Source organism: Tursiops truncatus, chromosome 13, assembly GCF_011762595.2.
Source record: "Tursiops truncatus isolate mTurTru1 chromosome 13, mTurTru1.mat.Y, whole genome shotgun sequence".
Classification (NCBI taxonomy): domain Eukaryota; kingdom Metazoa; phylum Chordata; class Mammalia; order Artiodactyla; family Delphinidae; genus Tursiops; species Tursiops truncatus.
The window spans coordinates 40,757,010-40,779,210 of record NC_047046.1 but is presented as its reverse complement, the minus strand read 5'-3'; positions in this window follow the sequence as shown (position 1 = coordinate 40,779,210).

The following is a 22,201-nucleotide window of genomic DNA, read 5'->3' as shown; positions in this document are numbered from 1 at the left end:
TGCAGTGTGTTGCTCAATCATACAACAACTATTTTTTGAGCACCTGCTTTGAGTCAAGTGCTAAGACAATGTTGAACAAGGCAGCGTATTCCTTGCCCTCAACAAGCGAATTAGGGAGACAGATAACCATGCAGCCAGAAGACAGTGTGATAGGGACTGTTTGTAATAAAGAACTGGGCTAGCCTTTATCCCTGGTTCCTGGGAGATAAGCCATAAACCCTTGGGATTTCCCAGTGACAGGAATGTCTTCGTTATTCCTGGTGAGTCCTTCCAACCACACCTGAAAGTTAATGCTGCAGATGGCTCAGGATGGGGGCGGCCCAGGTACAGAAAGACCAACCACGTGATTAGAGGGTTGGGGCTTGAGCCCCATGATACCTGCCTGAGTTCTGGGGAGGGAAAGGGGGCTGGAGATTGAGTGCAACCACGTGCGAGTGATCAATCAATTGTGCCTGTGTAATGACGCTTCAATTAAAACTCTGACACTGACGCTTGAGTGAGCTGCCCTGGTTGGCAATACTCTGCGTATTGTTACACACGGATGTGCCAGGAAGATAACACATCCCTGAGGACAACGGAAGCCTGGCGTTTGGAACCCTCCCAAACTTCTCCCCTTGCATCTCTTCTTTTGGCTGGTTAAGTATAGTGCTGTCAGTGAGGTCTGTGAGTCTTTCCAGTGAATTATCAAACCTGAGGGAGTCCACGGGGACCCCCACACTTGCAGCTGGTGTCAAAAGTCTTGGGCAGACTTGGCAGTCTAGAGAGCTGCAGTCAATTTGCGAAGCTTGGCCTAACTCTGGGTAAGCTGTAATATAGGAAATTTAGGGTGCTATGGGCACACGAAAGAGGCTCGCGTGATCCAGACTGGATGCGGGGAAAGATGCCCCTAGAAAAATAACCTCTGGCACTTGGACGGTTAAGCATTCGAGCTCAAGGTAACTCTTCAGACAAGTAGGGTCAACTGCATAGAGGATGTTCAGTGCTCAGCAAATCACTGTCATTGCTTAAGTCCCACAGTACAGAAGGACTCCGATGTTGCTCAGGAAGCTTCCCTGTCTTAGTTTTACCCAGCCAACAGCAGGCTCTCGAGGAGCACAGAGTAGACAAACGTACAGCCACACCTCAAAGTGGTACCGTGAGGACCAGGCTTTTGTGGGGATGAGCTGCTGATCATGTGTATAGATCGAGGTGAAGCCTGGGGGTCGTCCAGTCACACTGTGCACTATTCCCTTCATGGAAGGAAGATTTTATTAACCCTCTTTGCAGACAGAATTTACAAGGCACGGAGAGTTCGTAAGATATATTTAAATTAAACAACAAGCTCTTAACAGAGGAGGGCATGTCATTAATATATTATTTAACAATGATTTCCTCAATTACCTTTTTCTGAAGCTCTTTTTTAGGATGTGCTTCTTGAGTAAATGTATATAATTTCTCCCTTCTATCCCTGCCAATCAAAATACACTCTCCTATAGAAATTGGTTTTAAAAAAATCTAAGGTGAAAGTGACTAGGGAGACCTAAATTGTTGACCCCAAGTGGCATGCTTCAGCATTTACTTACCACTCTGTCTTGAAATGACCTACTTACATGTAAATGTCTTACCTCAGTTTTACTCTACACAAGAACATGGACCATCTTTGTGCCCTCAGCTTCCAGCACAGTGACATGGCAATTGCTTAATATGTACCTGTTCAATCAAACGAAGCACTGAGGGCATGAAGCAGAGGCGGCGGTGAGGATGCGTTGGTGGTGAGCGATGCAATTTTAGAAGAACAGCCAGAGGCCTCCCACAGGTGTGCAAAGACCTGCTGGACACAGGGAGTGAGCCACGCAGATTTGGCGGAAGAGCACCCACACAGGGGACGGAGTAAGTACCAGATTCTGAAGTGAGAGCCTGCCTCACGTGTTCAAGGAGAGGCAAACGCACCCACGTGGCAGGAGCAGAACAAGCAGGAAATGAGAGCAGAGAGGAAATGGGGGGCGGCTAAGAGGACTGTGTCTGATCGACCTATGTGGTCATTGGAAGGCTTGGAGCAGAGTGCCATGAGCTTACATATTTTAACAAGGTCACCTGGGCTTCTGGGCTGAGAATAGATGGGAGGGGGGAGAAGAAGGCAGGGAGACCTACTAGGGGCTATGGCAGAAGTCCAGGCAGCTGGGACCAGGGTGGCAGCAGTGAAAGCGGGGGGGAATGGTCAAAACCTGGATATAATTCGAAGGTAGAGAGGACAGGATTGGCTGACAGATCAGACATGGGATGCAAGAGACAGAGCAGTCAAAGGTGACTCCAAGGTTTGGTCCAAGCAACTGGAAAGGTGCCACTTACTGAGATGGGGAAGGCTGAGAAAAGGACACATCTAGGAGGAGAATATCTGGCGCTGAGTTTGGGACATGCTAAGTTTGGGATACCTGTTGGGCATCCAAGTGTTTCCTTCTCCTGATGGCATATATCGGATAGATAGATAGATAGATAGATATGAGTCTGCAACTTAGAAGAGAGGTCCAAGCTAGGGACACAAATTTTGCAATTATCAGCATATGGAAGGGATGAGTTTACCAAGCAAAGGAGATGACAAACAAAGAGACTTACATCTTCCAAGTTTCTAGAATTAGCATTAATACCAGCATGCATCCCATTAGTCACATTCCACTCCAACTCTTCTATTCCCCATAAATCCAGGGCAAAGCCCATTCTGACTGTCTTCTGTGGCCGAGAGAGGTGAACCTGGGATGAAGGTGTGGGGCTGTCACTCAGCATATAGTTGATGTCTGGCATGGGTGGTGTTCAGTGTATGAGCGCCTGTAGCAGCGAGTAATTATTTCAAGGGAAATGATAACCTAAAATGGTGCTAAAATGTCCTAAAACTAAGGTGAGGGTCATGGATAAAGAGCTAGGTTTCGGGGATAACACTGGAAAAGTCAAATTGCATCCCTTTTCCCATATTCTATTCTGGGAAACGCCTAGTGTTAGGCATTCTCAGAGTGGAGCCAATGCACCTGCTACCCTCCTATACTCCCTCTGGGTGACTTTAAGAGCCACAGTTTCCCCACAGTCCACAGTATGTCATTCTCCTCAATAAAGCCAAATTAGTAAATGCATAACTAAATGTGATTCAAAGTAAGTAACTCTGAAACAAACTCACAAATCAAGAAGAAACTAATTTGTCAATCCATGAGTCCCCATTTAGGGCTCAAAATAAAAAACCTAATGTACTGGCTGCCCCCTGCCCAGGGTGTATAACAACAAATAAAGAGGGTCAGAGGCTTGCTCCTAAGTGTGGCAGGGGACAGAGGGGTTCTTAGACAAATGTTGCCATGAATGATCTGAAATGCTTTCAGAATCTTTGAAAAACAGCATGAGTTTTCCCAAGGAGGGGAGAGTCAAAGCAGCTTGTTTCAAGTGCATGGAAGTCTTCTTTCTTGCACAAAGATTAGCATCACCTCTTCACAGTTCCTCCAGATCATGGACCCTTGACTTTGGAATCACAGAAGCTAAGACGGGGAAACCAAAGCCAAGAACAGCTGCTCCCTCGAAGTTGCAAAGCTGGAAGACTCCAAGCCCAGATTTGAGCTCGTACCTTCTGATCGCCAGTCCAGAATGTTCTATACACCAGGGCAAATTGATTTTGAACTTGAAAAAAAAAACTCATTTGGGTTTGAATCAACTGAAGTTGGAATTCGAATAACCCCAACCCTCTGCTCTGTATTTAGCAATGAAATACTTTCCTTAGTGTTAGGCATTCAAGGTGCCCCAATAAAGAACACATCAAGGTTCTGAACCCAGAGAGCTGGGAGGTGGAAACATCACCTACAGAGTTGGAAGCAGCGGTTGTGATTTCTATCTGTGGGCAAGTGGGCTTTCCTACTGCTGAACCCCAAGACTGCACAGACATGCAGCACAAGGACAGAGTCAGCCCTGTGAAATGTACAGATGGGAAACAAACCAGAATTCATGCTCCCAGGGGCATCCTCACTCCCAGGGTAAAAGGGAATAGGGTCTGGGCTACAGAAACACCGTTCTCCTTCCAAACCCACCATCAGATTAAATCACTCCTCACCCATTCTGGGAGGATGGAGAGAGGGGCAGAAAAAGCGAGCAGGAGTGTTATTGCTGGTGGAGCTCCCTCCACATGGAAGAAACGTCAGGAGACTAGAAGCAGCCGGCAGGGAGGGGATGGAGAGCAGATCAGTCCTCTCCCCTGATTCACTCAGAGCCACAGTCTCCTAACCCACAAGATGGACACGGATATCTCAAATGACAAATTTTGTGTGAAGCACCTGGCACAGTGCCTGGCACAAGGTAGGTGCTCCAAGATGATAGTTATTACAATAGAGCAGAGCGGGGAGGAGGAAAGGGAGGGCAAGGCAGTGGGGAGAGAGTTGCAAACCAGTGTGGTGGGGAAGGAGGTGGACACCCTAGCCAGAACACCTGAATCGTGAGACTGGAGCGTATGCCCTGCGTGCATCAGGCGGCCTGGCGAGGACCCACGTGGGACTGTGAAGATGTGATGCCGTTGGGAACAGTGTGCGTCTGTAATGTGCTGAAGCTGGAGTCACTGTAACTCGGTGCTGTGCTGAATGAAGTGGAAGAAATGCTATTAAATCCGTGATTCCATGAGGTAATAATATCCCCAGCGAGCCCACGCCTACAGAAATACACCCAGCGAGGAGGCTTTCCAGGAGCCCCCTCTAAGTTATAACAAGCTGCCTATCTCCCGCTGCCAGGATGCAGAGAAAAAATGAAAACCAGTTTCCAAATACATTATAAACTTGGTGACCTGTTTCACCTCCCTTGGTTTAGTGACGAGCTTGGCTGGCTTTTGGGCACGAAGAAAGAAACATAAGGCCAGGATTAAGTCTCCTGGCTTTTGAAGGCATCAAGAGTCAAAAATGCTTTCTCTCTGTTACTCAGTCAGCTTTGATGGATTTATTTTCTCTGCCCTACTTCATGGAAGTTACTGGGGCCAATTACTGCAAAGATGATCGCCACGGAGTTGTTTGTTGTTTTGTTTTTGTTTTTTGCGGTACGCGGGCCTCCCACCGCCGAGGCCTCTCCCGTTGCGGAGCACAGGCTCCGGACGCGCAGGCCCAGTGGCCACGGCCCACGGGCCCAGCCGCTCCGCGGCATGTGGGATCTTCCCGGACCGGGGCACGAACCCGTGTGCCCTGCATCGGCAGGCGGACTCTCAACCACTGCGCCACCAGGGAAGCCCGCCACGGAGTTTTTATGTGGACACTAGGTGGCGCTGTCTCTCCAACTGTTTCTGATCTTTCCAAAGTGCAAAGACTGGTTTCATTAAACTCCTCCTTAGACCTTTCTAACTTGCAATAAGAGTGAGGAATTCAATGGTCAGAAAGGCACTTACTTTCTCCAATCTGTGGGTCTCTGAGCCCCGAGACAGCGGTAGAATCCTTTATACACTTCACACTCTCACAATTTTATTTCTCTCTGTTGCAAGTGAAGCAATTCGAAAGAAGCACCGTATTCAGATATTCATAGTCAGCAACCGGCAGTCTTACTCATTTTAGACTTGTGCATTTTGACTCATTTTACAAGGCTTTTCTTACTGCAAATTACAACGTCTTTCCAATTTATTTTTTTAATTCTGTAACAGTATTCTCCACTTGAGGACATTTCTAGTTCTGTTTAAAGACCAGGATCTCTTACACAGACTGGAGTCTAACATCCTGGCCAGGAGACTGTGAGTCTTGCATCTCTACACTCATTTTCCTCTGGAATTTATGGAGCTAGCAGCAATTCGGCGGCGCATTGTGGTGGTGGTGGTGGGGGGTGTCCCACTATGAAGAGAAGTGCCTCAGCAAAGTTAGGCCCCTTTGCTAAAGTCATACAGAGTCAAAGACTGGGCCCTAGGCCTCCTGATTCCCGATGCAATGCTTTCTTTATGACACTCCACTGTCTCCTTAAGTCCAAATACCTACATACGCTTGGACTGATGATACATGTTACGTGTTGTTTGCAAATTGTTGCTGGGATATCTGTAATTCTAAATAAAGATCCGGTGGCTTCTAAGCAGCATGTGTACGTTTAAGAGAAAAGCAATATTCTAACTTCTGGCAAAACATCAAGTATCAAGAATATCACTTACCAGAGCTGACTTTATAAGAATGCCGCTGGGGGACCAGCAAGCTGCCTCGTACCAAACATCTGCCACGGACCCTCCCAGGGCCGGGGAGAGCTGGGTGGCAGAGTCCCAGACTTTTCTCTGAAGGGCTCCCAATCCTTTCTCTGTGTCTCTCTCTCTGACTCTCTGTCTCTCTGGAGAGTCTTGCCTCCTGGAGTTATCAGAGCATGGGCTTATACTACCAGCCTCTGACCACAATATCTTTTCACTATGAGAGGAGAAATCAAAATAGTCTTAAATTTAAAATCTGTGTTTTCCCTGGTATTTACAGATCTTGTAAATCTAGTCAATTTTAGATTGGTTTGTATTTTGCATGGTCTCTAGTCTCAGTTACTAAAGGATTAACATGCTTCTCAAGGAAAGAGCCCACTCTGGCCTCTAATATTACTCTCCCCAGTTTCATGTAGAAACTGGAAGGCTGCAGTCTTCTCTATAATAAGCTACCTGGTTCCACCAATGTGGGTTTTTCTGCCTCATGAGACACAGACTGCTCAGTCCCAATTACAGGTAAAATCTCTACTATTTCAGGAGGTTTTTTTCTCCCTTTATTTTCATTAATGCAGTATAAAAGTTTTTATTATTAATACCACTAGATACCAATTTTAAATCAATTAAAATTGAAATTTGAGGACTGCTAGGAGGGGAGAGATTGAGGAAGTAAGTTACACATTTTCCAGGGATATGAAATAAAACGAACGTGATTTATTCACGTATTCATTTATTCACAGAATATGTATGGAACACTTATTATGCATGGAACATTTATAATACTATGCTTACTATACATCAAGAACTGATCTGGTCTTGGAGGGAGACAATGGTGAATCAGACCCACTCAGTCTATAAATATTCTGTAAATAAGTGAATGTATGGCATTTATATCATTTCAATTCAATTTTAATTCATATCATGATATATACTCTGGCTACAAAATTCTCCTCTACCCTGGGTTCAAATGCTTTCTACCTGACCCACGTTCTTTTATGATAAATACATACAACATAATCCTCCACTGATTACCAGCATGTTATCCTGGTAGCAGACCTACCTTTGAGGCCACAGTCCCCAAAGTTACGAAATCAAGGGCAGGGTCATTATATGAAAAGGGAATCAGGCTGGGCTAGGCCAGGACCGAGGCAAACTGGGGAGCAGAGCTCCCATATCTTCCGAAGGGGCTGAAGCCGATGGCTGCCTTGGGGGAACGAGGCTGCACTGTGAGATCTTCAAATTAGGAAATCTGTGTTGTTACATGAAACCTCTGATTTTTAATATGTGACAAGAGATACTGTTAGAGCACTTTTTGGACCAAATAAAACATGTTTGTGGGCTGATTCAGGCTGTCAATCTGAGACCTCTGATCTACACTTTCAGATTATGTGAACCTTCTAAAGAGAATAATAGACCTCAGATAGTTCAGAAATACCTGGATGAAGATGGCTTTCTTCAGACTTAGACGTCTGTCATCCCTAAATGGAAACATCTGAAAATTAAATATCCTGTTGACATGTTCTCTGAACATCACCAAAGCTTCTAAAGAGCTAGTGCAGAAGTCTGAACTAGAAAGGGGTGTAAGCTATTACAGGGAAAGATTACCTATGTTGTAGTCTCTCTGCTTGTTTTTTTATTGAGATGAAAAACCAGTGGTTTTGAACCTCTGAACAAGGCTTCTTAAGATGTAGAAGAGAAAGGGATTTTTATTATCTTAGCAGAATCTAATACAATGCCTCAAGTAAATCAATACATTTATTATCAAAACAAAGCTTCAAAGGAATTTTTGGGTTAGTACTCTCCAACTTCTCTCTCTTATAAAAGCAAAGAAAATGTTGGTTGGTGCTTCAGGTCATATTTTCAGTCAAAAAACATTTATGGAGCTCCCAGAATAACCTGGCATCCCGAGATGCAGAATTTATCACTCTCTGAAGGCTCTTCAGCAGAGAGTCTGCCTTTCAATAAACCATGCTCAACACATATTTATTGAATGCTACTCTCTAACAAATCTGTTTTGAAAACAGATTTGATCTTCTAGTAATGGTCACATGAAGGGATCAGGCAATTCCCTTTCATAGAAACAAGCATAAAAGTGGACAAAATGGTCTTTAAAAATTGTTTCAGCATGTAGACACCTACCAAAGGCAGAAAATAAATTAAGAAACATTTATTCTGAAACACAAAAAATGATAAAACTTTGGGTAAGAATGGTGAGAGTCTGTGCCCTTTGCCTGGGGCTGCTCCTATACTTCCCTCCCCCAGCTCAGTTTCCAAGAATTACAGCCATACCAACTCAGGCTAGCTGCAATAAAAAAGCAACTTTGCTGTTAAAGAAGACTGATTTGCCTTGGGGCAGGGGTGGAGGAAGGAGGCAGGCAAACACCCATGACATTCACAGCTAGAAACAGCAGATTTAGTTTGGGATAGACTATAAAAACCTGCAGCTTTTTTTAGACCAATGTTGTATTTCCCAGTTTAAGATGAGCAGCCAGGCAGCCAGAAATCTGGTAGGGAGACACTGGAATTTAGAGCATCATAAAAGGACTAAGATAAGCTCTCCTCCTCAACATTCCTGGCTGACAGGGAAACCACATGTGTGGAGGAGATCCTAAGGATCCTCGAGAGAAGTAAAAACCAAAGACTTGAGAACTGGTTGCAACTGTGAATGTTCTCCTCAACCACACACAACTCAATTGGCACTTCGAGGGTGGAAGTCTAATGGGTTCAAAGTGTCTGAACAAAACTTGAGCCCTAATCATTGGTTGAACAGAAGCTATACAGAAGGAGAAATGATCCCCCCACCCCCACAACCAGTGCACCAGGCTAAAAAATAAAAATAGGAAAAACAAATTGGCAGAGACATCAGCAGTTACACACTATAAGAAAGACAAACTCCACAGTGTAAGTCTAGACAAGTTATTAATCATTTAATCAATCAATCAATTAATTAATCAATCTATGTAACAACACTCCGGAAAATAAACCTAAATCTAGAGTTACTACAGTATATTAAACAAAATGTCCAATATTCAGCTAAAATTACTAGACATGTAAAGAAACAAGAAAGTGCAACCTACAGTCAGGGGTGGAAAAAAGTCATTAGAAACCAACTCTGAGTGAACCTACATGTTGGATTTAGCAGATAAGACTTCAAATAGCTATTATGAATGTGTTCAAAGAATTAAAGAAATTGTATATTTAAAAAGTTAAAGAAAAATATGCTAACAATTAGTTGACTAATAAGGAGTTTTTACAGAGAAACAAAAGTTATATAAAAGAACCAAATGAAAATTCTAGACGAGTATAATTGAAATAAAAAATCCACTAGATAGGATCAACAGCAGACTTGAAATGACAATAGAAAGAAGAGGAAACTTAAAGATACATCAATAGAAATTACTGAAGAACAAAGAAGGAAAAAACTGAAAGAAAATTAACAGGTCCTCAGAGACCTTCCAGATAATGTCACCCATTCCAATATGTGTGTAATGGGAGTGCCAATAAAAAAGGAGAGAGTGGAAAAGGATAAAAAATTCAAAGAAACTGAAATTTCCCAAAACTTGATGAAAAAGCATTCACTTACAGATCCAAGAATTTCAACAGGCATCTCATAAAATAAGCACATAGAGAACTATGTATGGATACATCATTGTCAAACTGCTGAAAGCCAAAAATAAAGAGAAAATTTTCGAAGTGGCAAAAGAAAATGATTCACCAGGTAAAAAGCAATAACGATACAATTAATAGCTGCTGATCCTCAGAAACAATGGAAGCTAGAACACAGTGGAAAAACAAATCCAAGGTGATGAAAGAAGAATGTGTCAAAAAGGAATTCTATATTCAATAAAACTATTCTTCAAAAATAAGGTGAGATAAAGACACTTTCAGATAAACAAAAACTGACAAAATTCTTTGATAACAGACGTGCTACAATAAATGCTAATGTTTCAGTCCTTCAAGCTGAAGGGAAATGACACCAGATGGTAACTGGGATCCATGGGAAGGAATGAAGAGCATTAGAAAGAGTAAATATTTGTGTAAATATAAAAGATTGAAGATTGTATATATTTTTCTTCCCTTTCCTTCTTGTAATTTCTTTATAAAACATAAGTTTGTTTAAGACAATAATTATAATACTGTAATTATTCTTACAATGTAATTATACCTATATTATCAAATAGGTTTGTAACATATACAGCAATAGAAGGGATGAGGACCTTGTACTAGTGCAAGGCTGCTATATTTTATTCAAATTCAATTAGTATTAGCTAGAGATTGTGATGAAGATTCCTCTAAAGACAAAAGTTACTAAAATGGACTCAAGATAGAAAACATCTCAACAAACATAGTTTAATCATTTCATAAGACAGCAAATATTAATAATAAAAATTCACACACAATTAGGAATAAAGGGGAGTTTTATCAACTTGATGCTAAAAATCTACAAAAAACTTACAACTAATACCATATTTAATAGTAAAAGACTGAAGGCTACCCCCCTAAGAACAGGAGCAGGACAAGGATGCTTACTTGTACCACTTCTATTCAAAACTGTAGAATAAGGCAAGAAAAATAAATAAAAGGCATACAAATTGCAAAGGAAGAAACAGAACTGTCCTTATACAATCTTATATGTAGAAAATACTAAGGAAGAGTCAGAAAAGCTACTAGAATTGGTAAGCAAGTTTAGTAATGTCACAGGTTATAAGATCAATATATAAAAATCAATCCAGAGCATTATTATACACTAGTACCAATTGATTAAAAAATAAATTGAGAACATAAGTTCATTCATGTAAACAACAACAATAACTAAATGCTTAGGAATAAACTTAACAAATGAAAAGCAAGACTTAAATTAAGGAATACCTAAATAAATGGAGAGATATACCACATCCATGTATTGAAAGATTCAACGTATTAAGATGGCACTTCTCCGGGGCTTCCCTGGTGGCGCAGTGGTTGAGAATCTGCCTGCTAATTCAGGGGACACGGGTTCGAGCCCTGGTCTGGGAGGATCCCACATGCCGCGGAGCAACTGGGCCCGTGAGTCACAACTACTGAGCCTGCACGTCTGGAGCCTGTGCTCCGCAACAAGAGAGGCCGCGATAGTGAGAGGCCCGTGCACCATGATGAAGAGTGGCCCCCGCTTGCCACAACTAGAGAAAGCCCTCGCACAGAAACGAAGACCCAACACAGCCAAAATAAATAAACTAATTAATAAACTCCTACCTCCAACATCAAAAAAAAAAAAGATGGCACTTCTCCCCAGTGCCATTTAGATTCAATACAATTCCTATTAAAATCCCAGTAAGCATTTTTATAGAAACTGACAAATTAAAATAAAATTTATATGGAAATAAGAAAGGACCTAAAATATCCAAAACAATTTTGAAAAACAAATGAAGAGCAAATTTGTTAGGATTTACACTAACTGATTTCAAAACTTACTGTAAAGCTACAGTAATCAATACAATGTGGTACAGGGATAAGCCCAGACACATAGACAAATGAAAGGGAACAAAGAATTCAGAAATAAATCAAAACATATATGGTCAATTGATTTTCAATGGAAGTGCTAAGGAAATTTGATGGAGGAAGAATAGTATTTTCTAAAGTTATACTGGATATTCATATATTTTATTGATACTGAATCAATATCAATTGGATATATCAATAACCAATAGATCAACTGGATATATATTTAAAAAACTCAGCCTGACTCCTATCTCTCACCAAACACAAATTAACTCAAAATGTTACCCCTAAATATAAGACTGAGCTAAAACTATAAAATTTTTTGGAGAAAATTATTGTTTGACTTAGATTAAGCAAATTTTTAAAAATATGACACCAATAGACCATTTAGAAAAGGGAAAATTGATCACTGGACTTCAAATATGAAAAGTTTGCTCTTCAAAACACCATTAAAAAATTAATCTCCACAGACTGGGAGAGAATATTTGCAAAGCATGTATCTCATAAACAACTTCTATTCAGAATATATAAATTACACTTGCAACTCCATAGTAAGAGAAAAAATTTAAATCACAAAAGATTTGAAAATATACTTCTCCAAAGTTATATAGAAATGGCAAATAAGCACATTAAAAAAAATGCTCAAAATCCTGTCATTGAGAAAATGCAAATTAAAAACACAATGAGATACCTCTATAAAATCACTATAAAATGGCTAAAATCAGACAGACTGACACCACTAAGTGTTGACAAGGAAGTGGAGAAACTGGAAACTGCATACATTATTGGTGGGAATATAAAATGGGGCAGTCTCTTTGAAAAGCAGTTTAGCAGCTTATTAAAAATTTAAAGATACACTTACTATATGACTCAGCAATTTCACCCCAAGGTATTCACCAAAGAGAAGTGAAAATGTGTCCGCACAAAGATTTCTTATACTAGCGTTATTCATAATAGCCAGAAACTAGAAACCATCCAAACTGCTGTCAACTGGTAAATGGATTTACAAAATATGGTTATCCACACAACCCTTCAGCAATTAAAAGGAACAAACTATTGACAACATGCTACATGGATAGTCCTTAAAAACACTGTGGTAATTAAAAGAAGTCAGACAGGAAAAAAAACTATATATTACATAATTGGATTTATATATAATGTCTAGGAAAGGCAAAACTATAGTAATACAAAGATCAATGGTTGCATGGGACTGGTGTGTGGAAGCATATATTGACTGTAAACATACAGAAGGGAACTTTTGGGGTGATGGAAATGTTTTAAAACTGGATTGGGGAGATGCCTGCACAGCTGTACAAATTCACTTAAACTCATGTAACAATACACTTAAAATGGATAATACATGTCAAGGACTGAAGTTTTTTCATTTAAATGGTATGCACATCTTCAGCTTTCTTTAGATATTTCCAAACTGTTCTCCAAAATGGTTGTACATTCCCACCTACAGTGTACAAGATTTCCTGATGGTCTTTATCCAACACCTGATATTGTCGAACTTACTCTTACATGATAAGGGTAAATTCATAAATATTTTGGTTTTCTCTGTCCTATTTTGTGTAAGATGAAGATATTATGCACATTCTATTATTTTGTATTTAAATTGTTCATAATTAGAACTATTCTTTTTTTATTAATTTTTATTGGAGTGTGGTTGCTTTATACTGTTGTGTTAGCCACCACTGCACAACAAAGTGAATCAGCCATACACATACAGATATCCCCTCCCTTTTGGACTTCCCTCCCATTTAGGTTACAAGAGAGAACTACTCCTGATCACAAGTTTCTCTCTTGTTTTTACATAGACAACACCTACAGGTAGGCACTAGTGGAAATGCAGACTGTTTGTATGTATTCTAGGATGTGGCTAAAAGCTATATGTGTATATGCCTTGTAGAATCTACATCATTATTTTTGCTCTTTCTGAGGATGATCAAACTAGTCATGATGTGGTGATATCGTCAAGACTAAATCTGTCAAACTAGAAGATGCTAACATGCAGCTATTTTAATAATTCATTCATAGGTTGTCATCTCTGTTCCACTGTCTGCAGGCTAAAGCCAAACTATTTCAAGCCATGTCAGTCTATTCTAGTGTGGAAAAATGGTAGGGGGAGGGGGAGCAACAATTTCATAGCATAACCCCTTGCAAACTATTCTAGCAAAAGTCAACATTTTTTTCCATATTTAAGCAAAACTCACATTGCACTTCAATCCCCTTTTCTCTTTAATGACCGTTACAAAAAATGGAAAATACCTTCTGTCCAGGTAATTAAAAGTACTCAACTGCCAGGGAGGGATTTTTTTAGCTGCTTTTAGTTGCCAACCCAGTGATGATGATGATAATGATGATGGCAATGAAGAATGTTTACCTAGGAACCAAAGAATACAACACATAATCCAGAATATGTGTGTGTGTGTGTGCATGTGTGTGCGCGTGCATGCGCACGTGTGTACAGATGCACGCACACAGAATGGGATTGCTCTTTCTATTTGGAAACTACAACGCCCCTTCTTGCACAGATACCTTTTGGATAAAGCTAAAACTCAGATAAGGGCTGGTCATCCTCCCTGCAGTGTATTCAAAGGGAAGTGACCCTGTGCGGGGTGGCTATAAACTGAAGAACAATAGTCTCATTCAATACCCTAAGCTATTGGACAATGTCAGCACAGAGTTACTGGAGATGTGACTCATCAACTCTTTTTTGCAACCTCTACTCTTCTAAAACTCCATCTCCTTTGGTTTTCAAGTTATGCCATCCAAGATCTAGGAAAAGAGTAACCAGATTTTAAAGAATGTGAAATGGCAGGGATATCAGTAACTTAATTCCCAAATGGTATCATACAAACAGAAACCCACTGCACTGGAAACCACTGGACTCTAAACTCCTAGAAGTCAGTAAGCCTGCCTTCACCCCTGCGCTCCCATAGCGTAGCACTGGGCCCAGGGTGGTATGCATAGCGAGCAGTCAATAAATATATTTGAAAAGGATGAATGCTGCTTACAGGGCCTGTTGCTACTTACAGGCTGGGCATGGGTCTGGATTCCTGTCCCTCCCTGAGCTACGCAGGGCTTTTTGCTATAAATGAGCTGCCTTCCCCTGCTTGCTGTGAGCCAGGTTTTTGCCCATCTGCTGCCATTGTTTCCCAGCTATGTTGTATTGCACACGGTTATTCTTTAGTGGGTCATTACAGCATCTGTCTGCCCACCTTGTGCATGCCCCGTCTCAGTTCACCAGACAGCAGCTGCTGGAGCATCCTGCCCCTCTCCATCATCTGCACAGGTCCAGTGCAGTCAAGCCTGCTTGCAGAAATCATCATTTCATTACTTGGGGGTGGCTACACTCCAGGACTGGTTACTAGGATCCTTGCCTGCCATTTAATATCCCTACAGGTAATTTTTTTAAACCAGATGTGTTGCCCACAAGAAATTTCAGTTTCATGGATGTGTACAAGGATACAAACAACCATCACCACATAGATCTTTATTAGTAGTAATTTTTTTTTAGTAGAAAGTGACTCTGGAAGCCACAGTAATAATAAGAGAAGAAAAGTCTCATTTTATAAAGGCTGAACTTCCAGAAACCCTAATCCTCATCCAGAATTAACCTTAAAAGAGGAGAGAGAACACTGCCACAAAGCCCATGCGCTTTATTTGTCCCCCTTAAAGAGAAGCTTCCTGATGGTTCATGGCCATTAAGATGAAACTCGGTTACATGCAGTATACAGCTTACAATACGATAAGCCAGAAGTTTGTATATTAAGTTGACTGTTTGGAACTCAGGCTTATGTTCCCTTTTGGCAACTTTACTTGTCATAAAATTGAAAGCAGTAAAATTCAGGTTGTACCCATACTGATACAGTGCATCCAAAAACAGAGTTTCCATGTCTTTTGCTATCACATAAAACTGATGGCCTTTATTACAGTGATTTCCCTAACATTTTTGTTTACTTTTCTATAAACTTTATGATAAAAAAAATAAATTTCTAAGCCAATCATAAAGGTATGTTTAACATACAGCGGGTCCAAATTATATCAGTGTCATAAGAACCTCTACAACAGGAAGAACACTGTTACTTGGTGAAATTCATTCTAAGTCCGATATCAAGGAGGCGAGAATAGCCCTCCTCATGGCCCGTATTCCCTCCTGCACTCATTGCAGAGTTTCACTGGCAGCAAGAAGAGAGAATAAAGCAATAAGGTTGGGCAGGCTCCATGGTAGAGATAAGGATAAGCAGGTCCTAACAGGTAGAATAACCTCGTCTCCCGAGAGCCGCTTAGACGAGGCCTTATGCCAAGCCAGTGTATGGGGCGGGGGGTGGTATCTGTCAAGGGTCAGCAAAGCAAACCCTGGCTAACGTGGTACGGGGAGACTTTAATCAGGGATGCACTACTGCGACTGGGAAAAGAGTCCAGCAGGAACTGAACTCAACTCAACTCAACTGACCTGCACAGAAGTGACTGGGTGTTTTTAAGAGAGCATGAGGGAGGAGGGAGAGGGGGGAGCAGGGCAGCCGCAGAGTCTGGAAAATGAAAATTACAAAAAGCAGGAAGCGGGGTTTGGTCTGAACTCATCCGGGTTTGCTAACTGGTGCTTATCAAAGTCAGGCTCCTACCCTCCCACAGAGGCTGGGAGACAGGGGCCATATCTTCAGATGTTGGCTGAACAAACAGTAAATTCTTTGGGCAGCCTTGAGTTTTCTCAGGCAGATACTTTCATGGAGGCTGGTGTCAGCCTAGGGATCAGCCTTAAGCTGTGAGAAACTATGTTTGTGTTTGTTCAAGTCTCTGTAGGTGAAGGCCCAGCCTAGTAGGGAAGAGGGTTCAGAGGAGCCTGGCTAGGGTTTCGTCAAGGAGAAAAATCTTTGTCGTATCTCAACAATCCCCACAATACCCCACGAGGGAGGTTTTATTATTTCCATTTTGTAGATGAAGACCCAAGACCAAGGGGTAATGTGCCCAAGATCAAGTAAGCCCTCAGTGGCAGAGGTGGGGTTGGAGAGTAGATAATTTAATCTCTGCTTGGTGGTGAGCACTGCCTTCCAAGAACGGGAAAGCCCAGGGTATGAGATCACACGCATCAGGATTAAAGGTCAATGAAAATGACCCAGAGAGCTGACTCAAGGTAAATGAAAAATGCAGAGCAACCCATTTCTTTCCTTGTAAAGTTTAACTAGTTAAATAAACCTGAGCTAGTGTGAATAAGTAGAAGGGAATGAGAGGTTGCATGTGAGCTGGAGTTCAAAGCCTTCTTTGACCTGTTTGAATAAGGTGACAATAAATTAGCCTCCAAAATCTAACACAGGAAGAAAACAGGCTTTCCCACGATGCCGCTTTAAGCAGTTTCAAAGAATATTCTTTTCAATTCTGCATTTGGTTTCTTCAAAAATATTATGACAACTGGCATCACACTTAGGAACCGAGACACCTCCCCCTTTCTTCACTGCTTTCCAAAATTTACATGTGTTTTCTCTGCGGCTGCCACCATCCTCAAGAGCCATTTCTGCCAAGCCCAGTCCCTTTTCATTTCTGTACATAATGTCCTATCCCTCGGTTTGAACACAGTCATTTCAGTCCAAAAGAAAAAAAATGGGCTACATAAATAAATCTTTATTACTGTCACAGTGTTGTTAAAAGAATTTCCTAGTTTGAGCTGCTCTGCGTTTGAATCGCCACCTTTCCAGGGCAGAGAGGCTCCTGCTAGGCATCTTAAATTAGGGAAGACAGTTTTATTGTCAAGGCAGGTCAATCAAATTATAATTGGCTCTAATTTGCACTCCCACCAGCTGTTAAATTCTTCACCTGCAGCACTCAAAATGGTGTGAAATTCTTGCCAGCTTTGTGAAAGCTTCAAAGAGAATCACTCTTGATCTGATTCCTAAAACCAAAGTGCTTGTTACTTTTCATCAGAAGCGAACAAAATGCACCATTGGCTCTGACCATGGGAAGCAGGGCCTGGTCTGAAGTGGGCTAAGCCTGACAAGGATGGACAAACACGTCTTCCATGCACAATCATCCTTGACAAGCCGCTATTTCTATCGCAGAGCAGCCCCGGGGCAGGGAGGGAGGACAGCTTTCTTTTGTTATGGCCATAATACCCTTGAGCTGTATTCTTCTATTTCATTGTGAGTTGAACTGGCAACTCTTAGGAAAGTCATAAATTTCACACTAAGAATAGAAGAGCAGACAAGGACAGAATTTTAGGGTAGGGCGTATCCATGCTGGTTCTGTAGTGAGGATCCATTATGCTTTCAGGTATCCAGCATTATAGACTGTCTCGTACTGCCTCAGACAGTTTGGTGCTCTGGTTAAGTAAAACACCTACAGGAAACTCCTTGCTACCAGTGCCCACAAACACACATGCACACAAAACACAAACGTGTGCAGACATGCACGGGTGCACGCACGCACGCACACGCACACACAAGCACACGGCTTCAGGAAAGAGTGAAAAGCAACAACCGGTTGGCACATGATGATGAAGCAGCATCTTGCTCTTACTTCCGGGCCACAGCTTCCTACTCCCTTACAATTTTGCTGAAGGCAGTTTTGTGCAAAATAGTAGACGCTGTGATGTCAGCAAGAGTCCGGTATGGCCAGATGTAGAAACAGCACCAAAACCAAATAATCAACATAAGCTTAATTTTGGATGAATTTTGGCAGTGTCGGTTTGGCTGCAGCTTAAGGAAACTCTTTAATTTAAACAACTGAATGGGAGTTTTCCTAATCTTGCTAATTTGCCACGTGGACAGTCCTCAACCATCTCAAAATGAGGGTCTTTGGGAATGACTGGTGAGGAGTAAATGTTATGAAGTAATGAAGGTTCTTTGAAGAAATATTTTTGGATTTAGAATGTATTTAAGAAAACACAGGATGAGGTTTTGTTTGTTTGTTTGTTTGTTTTGCGGTACGCGGGCCTCTCACTGTTGTGGCCTCTCCCGTTGCGGAGCACAGGCTTTGGACGCGCAGGCCCAGCGGCCATGGCTCACGGGCCCAGCCGCTCTGCGGCATGTGGGATCTTCCCAGACCGGAGCACGAACCCGTGTTCCCTGCATCGGCAGGCGGACTCTCAACCACTGCGCCACCAGGGAAGCCCAGGATGAGTTTTTTAAAAAATAAAAGGAAATATTGCATCGGAAATAATTTAAGAGAGAGAATAGTTTCTAGCTCTCAGGAAATGAAATGGGAATGCAAATTTATATGAGGATAGTCATTACAATAGTATTTAACAGAGCAAGAACTAGAAACAATCTTTCTAAACACAAAGAATTAGTTAAATCATCTGAAGCACTCCCATAGAACAGAATATCATGCAGCATTTAAATGTTTTATGAAGAATTTGTATTATATGAGAAAATATATGTTAAATACAAAACAGGATAGAGACTATTCACAGTACAATCTCACTTAAGTAACTATATGTTACTATAAGTAACTATAAGTAACTGTGTGTATTATATACACACAGTGCAAACTTAGAAAAATATTAAAGTGATTATTTCCAAGTGGTGGGTTTACAATTTTTATTTTTTCTTTATGTTTTTCTCTACTTTCCAAATTTTACAAAGTGAGTTTTTGAAATCTTTATAAACAAAAATAAAATAACTAAATAATGGCAACCAGTATGAGTTTGGGATGCAATGCTCAGATGTAAAAAATGTCACATATTTTTATTTCTCTAAATCAAATCAAATCTCTGAGGCCCACTGGCTCAGGGCAGGCTAGATGCCCATCATTCCTGGAGCTCTCTTGTCCCTCAATGGAATCAGGAGTTGAAGTGGGTACAGAAAATTGAGGAAGGAACCAGACCTTCAGTGCTCAGTCTCCCATCTTTACCATCATCCTTTCAGCATCTAGACATGGCTGCGCAGCGGGTGCTGGCACTCTGGTGGGGCCCTGGAGAGGCCTTCCCTTGGTTCCCACCATCACCACACTACTCAGGGCCTCATCATTTAAAGGCTATAGTCCCTCCCACCCCATGGAAGGACATAGCTCATGAGCAGAGCACAGTTCTCCACAAATTGTGGACCCCACCAAAAAAACACACCTCTTAATCTCCAAGAATCTGCGCCACTCCAGTGACCAAACTCTTTCATCCACCCAAAGGCTGGCCATCATTTACCCCCAATCATGGACCTTCCAAACAAGTTATGCATTAGTCAGTGTGGACCCCAAAAGCAATACCAATATCTATATTTAGTGCCGCTAGTGTAGTCCTATCATGCAGGATTCCCCCAATATCTAAATCTATATTATAGGCCTTTCCAGGCATTACCTTATTTTAGCCTCCTGACAAGTCTGTGAGATAGCACTATAATTATTCCCATTTTCCAGATGGGAAAATCTGAGGCTTGGAGAAATTAAATAACTCCCTAAAGTCACACAACTTTAATATATAACGTCTCTTTGTGGCCCTGACACAAAAGCCCTTAACAACTCCCTGAGGTTGGGAGCTCAAAACTCGGAACAAAAATTGACTTGCTTCTTGGGATGGAGGCAGGAGATACACTAGTAATTCCATCAGGCTTCCTCTAGCTCCAAAAGCGAAGGTATAAATTAATATCTCAACACATTAGACTGTCATCTAGGTTTAAGATCAAAAACACGAAGGAGAGGATGAAAGAAAAGAACAGAAAGCCATAACCTCCTGGGTGATAGTATCTGTTTCACTTGGAGAAAGTGAACATGAGACTAAGCGTCCACCAGCCAGGAAGAAGCCCGCAGAGACTGTGGGGAGAAGAATCTTTGGGAAATTTGGAAAAGATTCTGCTTCTCTAGGGATGCAGGGCCTAGAACGTTCATGCAGGCCTATAAGAGTTTGACACATGCCTGTGTGCAGAACACACTCAAATTCACATGGGTTGGCGAGGCCTAGTGCCTAGGAGGAACTGTTAAATGTATTCAGCTTGCTCTAGGCTGAAGAAGGAGGTAGTTCATTGTCCTGGAACAAGGCCTCCTCGACTGGATGTTATCTAGAAGCTTTTCCTGAAAAGGGAAATCAGCCACGGTAGCAGCTCATCAACCGGGGTGAGTAGAAGCTGAAATTTTACAAACTGGTTGTGGCAGCCCTCAAATCCTGTGTCCCTCCCTGCTCGGTGAAGTACTAGGTGACAGAATAAATTATGGGTGTATCTATCCTCCTGACAGGTTCAATCCCAAGTCAAAGAAAATTGTAAAGATAAGAGGCATGCGGGACAGAGCAGTGCCGTGGTTTGGGGTCCCAGCTCTGCAGCCTGACTTTGTGGTCTCACAGTTTAAATTCTCTGACCTCAGTCTCCTGATCTGTAAAACAGAGGTAATTGTAACACATCTCTCATGGAAACACGGTGAGCAAAAAAGGGGGGATGGTGCATACAAAACACACACACAGTGATTTATACATAGAAAAGTTCCATAAATGTTAACTATCATTATTTGTAATTCCAGGCTGGTTGGTGCTCCTGGCTTTGTTATTGGATCTGAGCTAGTTTTGGAGAGAACACACACACAAACACACCAGTGACCAAGCACAGCATCCTTCAGTGACCTCCAGTTGTCTTAAGCATATGCCTCAATGCCACTGGCCCAGCCCAGCTCAGGGCCTTACCCCTCCACAATCCACCACTCCCTGCCACTCATGACATGTGCTTCTCTAACCATATTGAACTTTTTTTTTAAGATAAAAAAGTTATCTTTCTTTTAAGATAAGTTCTGGGGATGTAATGTACAGCATGGTGACTATAGTTAACAAGACTATCTTGTATATTTGAAACTTGCTAAAGTTCTCACCACATGAAAAAAGTTTATAATTATGTGAGGTGATGGATGTTAATTGAACTTATTGTAATAATTTTGTAATATATACGTATATCAACTCTTGTTGCACACCTTCTATGCAACATTATAGGTCAACTGTGTCTCAATAAAACTGGAAAAAAAATTTTTTAATTAAAAAAAAATGTTTTTTTTCATTTCCTGAAATGTCATTCTCTCCTTCACCAGCAAGACCTCAGAGCTATCTATCCTCTCTCTGTAACTCTCTGTGCTCTCCTCCCTGCTGGGCTAGCTTTTCCTCATCCAACCTTCAGGTCCCAACGTTGATGCTTTTGCTCTGACGAGCCTTCCCCCTACACACAACAGTATACGTGCTGCCCCCCAGGACAGAGCCCAGCCTTGACCACGCTCTATTACAACTACTTGAGCCTCTGTATTGTAAGGTTTTTGGGGCCACCATGTGGTCCATCTGGGTCACCATCTGTCACCAAGGTTCAGCACAGGGTGAGCACATGATAGAGAAGTGGTCATTAGGTATTTCTTTAGTGAACAAGTAAACATGCTCTAAAAATCTGGTGTCAGGCTATTACGAAACCTCCCTCCTCTACTGACCCCAGTTCATATCCTCCTCTCCAGCCAGGCCTGCAGAAGAGAGAGCACCTCCAGAATTGTGGTGTGTATACCCCAAATTGCAGCCCATGTTCCCACGACTCCCTTTACCACTAGCCAAGAGAGGCAGACCCTACATCCTTCTGCCCAAATGTACCTGTATCAGTTTGCTAGGGCCACCATAACTGAGCACCCCAGATCAGGTGGCTTCAC